This window comes from Sinocyclocheilus grahami, unplaced genomic scaffold (genome assembly GCF_001515645.1).
Source record: "Sinocyclocheilus grahami isolate Dianchi unplaced genomic scaffold, SAMN03320097.WGS_v1.1 scaffold554.1, whole genome shotgun sequence".
Classification (NCBI taxonomy): Eukaryota; Metazoa; Chordata; class Actinopteri; order Cypriniformes; family Cyprinidae; genus Sinocyclocheilus; species Sinocyclocheilus grahami.
Window position 1 is genome coordinate 120,565 of NW_015505733.1, and position 6,311 is coordinate 126,875.

Genomic DNA, 6,311 nt, shown 5'->3' on the forward strand with positions numbered 1-6,311 from the left:
TGTGTATGTGTGTGTGTGTGTGTATGTGTGTGTGTGTGTGTGTGTGCTTTAATGGTAGACCATGTAGACCAGTTTATCAAACCTCAAACCACGTTCAACAGAATTTTGCATAGTTGCTCCATGCACTAAGATTGACTCTATCAGGCAAACTGTTTTGCATAGAGAGATAATTTTCGGAAGCCACAAATAAATCCAAACCAAACTCAAACTCGGGGCACAGCGCAGGGAGTTGGAAGGGTGTTGCCCTATGGTAGATGCGGAAAGTCCCCAATTATGTGATAATTCTAGTGAGTGGTTTAGGGCATATTTATATTTCTTGCTCAGAGAACTTTTGCATTTACGACATTTCACCACAAACACATTCCATCAACCCAAGGCAACGTCAGCCTCCATCATTCAGTCGTTCATTCTCTCAATCACTTGAAATAAGCCATGATTAATGTGGGACTTGTAAGGAAGTCTTTGGGCTGTAAACTTCTGCTTTAAATGAGATGAGTTAATTACCCTCTCTGGTTGCTTGTGAATATGTGAGAGGGGGTTAAACATTAATGATAAGGATAATAAATCCACACTCAGTGAAAACACAAATTTTCTATGCAGATTTACTCTTTATGCTTTTAACAGTTAGGGGGTTAAAGTAAGCAATCAAATCACCTTAGGCTATCCAGATGACTTTCAGCTCTTTATAAGCTTCTTTTTTTCATTACAATGTATTCTCAGTAGACTGAATCCCCACATGCCACACAGGTGAGATATCACAGAAAACTAACTTCAGTATACTATATGGTGGGCATTAGCACAGCTCTTCCCACACATCCACCCAAGTGCACAAGGCCTCATGCTTTAGGAGCTATAGTTTTAATCGCTGGCCCTATGTATGAAATCAGCAGGTGACAGAGAGGAGAATGAGACAAGCTCGTCTCTGGAGGTAAAGGAGACTCTCAGGCACAGCAGGGTAGGCACAGCTCCATGTGTTAATCTCTCCTGGGCTACAATTTATGGCCATTATGGCAGTCTATTTTCAGCCCCTGTGATGGATTCTGCTCAATTATTGGCCATTATGGGGACGAGATGGCTTCGCAAGTGTGTTGCAGATTGCTGGGCACCACTGCGACATTCAAGTGAAATCCACTTGGCACACAGAGCAAGTCCTTACAGAATATGAGAGTGAGTGCAAAGCATCCAGACTTATTATTATATGGCGTATAAGTGGATGAGGTATGTTGATGGACAGGAAGTAACATGTGACCAAAGAGACAAATAGTAAAAGCATCACTTGCAATGTTATTGATACACAAGCCATCACCAAAAGTATGTCACTGTAGTTTGTGTGCAGAGATGTTCCTCCAGCGCAGGTTGGGTCCAGAATTTATCCTCTGCCGTCTGAGCTCGGCCAGGCTAACTGACAATGAACATTTCCAACAAGCCATACACAGAGCCAGCCAAGACCTGTAGTACTGGGGGAGAACCCTTCAGACAGGTTAATCAAACCGCCTGATCGATTACTCTCAGCCACCAGGAGATTTATGGGAAATCCTTTGTGAGGTCCAAAAGCATGAGGTAATGTAGCACTTAGCAAATTAAATAAAAAGACGCAAAAGCACACAGTGATTTGCATTTCATTTTTAGTGGATATGTTCAAATTATTTCGCCTTCCGTCTTTACAGACAAAGACTGTTTTCTTTTCTTTTTTCACAGGTTAACTTAGTCAGCAATGACAAAAAAATAACACAATAGCAATAACGGTTGATGTATATTGTATTACATAAGAGAGGCATTTAAACTTTTATTAGAAAGAAGCACAGGAAATAATTTGGGAGTGGCTAGTCATCTCCACCATTGGAATAATTCATATCATTTCCACCACTGAAATTATTAACATATGCTCCATTATTCAGTACAGGGCAATATTTTATAACTCTTGCCCTCTCCATATGAATACCAACCTCAGTGTAAACTGGAGCTTAATCCTAATCATATCTTTATTAGTTGCATCAAATGTAGTTATTTGGTGAGAATTTGAGCTTGAAATTTGAAGTCTTCAAAAAGAAGAAATCCTGTCACTCTAAACTGTCAGCTATGGGTAAAAAAAAAAAAACTTTTTAAAAATGAATGAATTATTAATTCTTTCTTTCTTTCCAGCCACTAAGTCATACAAGAAGGGGCTTTTGTGCTGTGTGTCCAATGCTTCTAAAACATAAATGATCAACAATCCTTGGGGAATTTCTTCACTGATGTTTCAAATTATTCAGTAATACATATTACACTATTCATCTCAAACATTTAAACAAGCTCTCTCCTTGATGATCTTTTCCCACTTTCATCTGAACATGTTGTTGTTCAGATTATGCCTGCCCTGAGCAGAGATAAATCCCTTCTCCCTTTTAAGCTGCCTGTGCCTTGCAAAGTTTGCACAGAAGTTCAGCATAGGTTTCCTATTCAAAACATCACACCAACAGACCCCACAGCCTTTATTTCTTAGGTCATCGACACATTGCATGGTAAGGTGAGTCCCCTGTTTTTTCAGAACAGGTAAAAAGGTTCACAGAGAAGAAAGTTAAATAGAAAGCTCTTTAAACTGGTATTTATAGAGACGAAGAAAACAAACAGAGACCCTGTTGAAAATGAAAACACGTAAGATCCATTTCGATGACAGTTGGAAGAAAGCGGCTTTTATGGAGAGACTTGACTGTACTTCTTTTTGAAAACTGTGATTATTTACTTAAAAACACAAATGATGGGCCTCAAGTAATGGGGATTGAGGAAGACAGGTTTTGATTGAACACTCAGAGGATAAATTCCTCACAAATAAATTGCTCCACACCTTTGTCTGTTGCATTAAAGGCCAAAGGCTGTGCTTTTCTTGTACTAATCTCAAGAATGCATGAGTCTATAGAAAAAAAGCATGATGGTTTTTCTCTGTCACACTGAGAAAGAAGTCCAATGTTCTTTTTGAAGACACCCACTTTTATTGATGTGATAGGTGACCCAGTAATAGGTGCTAAACATAGCCAGTTGTTCTAACCTTGTGTTGTTCTCACCAATTTATTGGACTTTCTGAATTATCAAATAAGGGACCGTTACATTATGATCACTGATGTGTGTTTTTCTCTAATGTTGTTTTTTTAACATCATAGAAATGACCTCTTTGAGACTCTTGAGCTCATGGTTCAGGTATGAACAAAGAAGCTTTGAGGAATTCAGCATTTGACGACAGCTCGATGATGAGATCCTCCAGCTCATTGTAGACAGTACATGTGTTTTACCCATTGACCTTATTCATATAAAGTTCATATTTAGGGCTGTAACAGAATTAAAAAGCTAAAAAAATTAATAAAATAAATAATAATAATAAAAAAACTTTTAATCATATGGAAAAAGAAATCTACAGGCCTAATAAAAGTATGAGTTCTTTTTGGAATAAAAAAATAATAACAATAAGGACAGAAGACATGTAATACAAGTTCTTCAACACTCTTAAAAATAAAGGTTCTTATTTGGCATCTGTATTTCCATGCACTTTTCCATTCTACAAAATGCTCTTCATAAAGGAAAAGGGTTCTTTAGATTATAAAAATGTTTTTCACACTAAGAAAAAATAGTTCTTTATGGGCATTTCTGCAAAAAACTCATTTGGAATCTTTATATTTAAGAGTGAAAACAGCGTACATAGCATTCAAAGTAAACTATATATTTTATACATAGGCTAGCATACATTGGCTATGCACATGATTTTCCCCTCAAACCAGTCAATTGCACACTTTGTCCCACAGCTGATTTCATTGGTCACCGCAATCATGTCACATGTCAAGAAAATTTCAGAGTTGAGAAAAAATGATGGATGAATCTTATCATAGAAAGAAATCATGTTGGACAAGCTCGACTAAGGTTTTTCCGGCATGCATAGAATGAGGAGTGTGAATGTTGAAATGACCTTTTTTTTTTATTGTATTCTTTTTATTTTTTTTGACAAGATAAAGAGAAAGGGAGGGCGGTTGGTGTTTAATGTTCTGTTTTCACCATTTGTTCACCATTGTAGTGACGACTGTAGCTTGAGCTTAGATTGAGGATGGGGTAACAAAATAATAAATGCTTTTTAAAAAGTCCATAAACTTGACATGGTTGTTTCTTAGTTTCCTTAGCCAAATAATTATTGTGCATATGCAAAATAAACACCATTGTTTTCAGACCTCAGATAGTAAATGTTTTAAAAACATATTTTTGAATTTAAATTTGTAAAATATTTCCTCTATTGAACTCATCATTCATAATAGGTATATATATTGACAATCAGGAATACTAAATGAGCTCGTGGGAACTTCACACTGAGTTGAATGGAACTTCGTTGCATAGCTACCAAGTAAACAACACTGTTTCTGAGGAAAAGCAATGCCGCGGGTGAGGTGCTTTTCTTTTCTTCACTCGTTTTGAGGATCATCTCTGCGTTGTTAAGCTAGTTTGAGAGGGTGACTTGTAAGGTTATCAAAATGCGTCGCTGCTTATTTTACGCCTCACAATTTAAGAGACCGTTCCCGCAAGTCGCCGTGCTCTCGTTAGCTGTTATGGTTACTGTTCTGAGTCCACCACAGTCCGCTGTTGGTTGCCACGGTAAACAATTGGCCACATTCGCAAGTTCTCGTATATGTAGGCTATATCGTTGTAAATCTCTGTGTTCATATCTCTGTGAGACACAGCAGGTGTAAGATAAATTGACGTTGTAAAATAAACTGCATAATAGTTACTTAAAATGCTACAATCGTGACACTTTTATGAGGCTGGTGACTAAAAATATTTTCTGCTTTACGAATTTAGTCCTGCTCATTTAATCCTGTAATCATTATCGTTATCATCATAACAATATAATCTACCATTGTTATGGTAATCATAAATCATATGACGCAACGTTCAATTTAACAACATGCCATCTTCTCATAAAAAAGGAACCTGGTGTAAGACACACAGTCTCAAATTCCCAGACTCCCCATATCAATATGACAGACTTCAGCGCAGCTCTTCAACACACAGTTTAAGTTTAAAGGTTTGTTGGCACTGGATTGATAGCATTGGATTAAAATAGTCTCAGAATTTTAGTAATGCTTCATGGCCATTTGTTTATAGTTAAACCAAGAAAAAGAAAGCCAGATACGTCTAATTAGCATTGCCATTCATCTCAGTGGCTGATGATCGACTGTCGCAGGATCCCACAGAAGTGTGTGACTTGAAGGAGAATGTTTGTCTTGACTGAGTACTGACTGAGATATAATACATATCACTCCATTTCACACTTTTAATAACTCTTGAAAAATAATCAGTCACTGGTATAAAAAAAACAGTAAAATAGCTAGTGATATTTTTTGTAAATTGTTCAGTAGATTCCTATTTATTCCTAAAAGCTATTTAGTCAGAATACACAGTTACATTGGGATGGCCATCAATATGGAAACATGCTTTTTGCCCTTATACAGCAGTAGACCAGTAGTCTGAATTGGTTTACAGTGTATTAACTGAGTTTGACAGCTCCATATTCCTTAGGGATTCGGCTGTAAAGCAGAGCGCGGGGGACTGACTCTAGCAGCTATAGCACTACAGGACCATATCACATGAAGCATTCCTGTTCGAAACATTCCCCGTAACCTCCCCGTATCAGACACTTCCTATCCTGCTGCCTGTGGGGCTGCACTTGTTAGTAGGAGGCACAAAAATCACAACACAAGGCAGAGAGGAGAGAGAGTATAATAATATAATTATTATACTACAATACACACAACACAACACAACATATCTTGAGCAGCCACAAGGAGAAGAGGAGAGAGAGTATGTTCTGGATCGTGGCCCTCCACCTCTGATTCTTGGTAGGCTGCGATCATGGTGCTTCATACTTAGGTTTTGCTGAAAGCTCACCTTGGCTAATGTTCAGTTGTTGTTGATGATGATGCAGCCCAAACGATGGGTCTAGTGGTAGCTCCCTCGAGAAGGCTAACAGCAGAGGAGTGGGCAGAGGTCAAAACCAGGTCCATTCAGGAGGGAGACTCAACCCAGCCCTGTGTGATATGCAGGGAGGAGTTTTGTCTGCAGCCACAGGTAACTGCCCCCTCAGTTTTGAGCCAAATGAATTTTGAATGCAAATTTGACAGTTAAGTGCAATGATTATTGTTGGTACAAAATTAACGTTGTTCCAAAGTTGTAGCCTTTTGGTGATTTTTGGTGAAATACACCATTTAGCCTGTGTGATTTATGGCGCAATCCAACAAAAATTTTACAAAGTATTTGTCAGCACAATACAACCAACGAGTTTTAGCATTTAATGATAT

At 37.9% G+C, this 6,311-nt stretch overlaps 1 pseudogene; it reads left to right on the forward strand.

Annotated features, from left to right (window-relative positions):
• The first annotated feature begins 2,751 nt into the window (after positions 1-2,751).
• The window catches only part of LOC107556055 (RING finger protein 32-like), a 13,193-nt pseudogene continuing 9,633 nt past the window's right edge, over positions 2,752-6,311 (forward strand).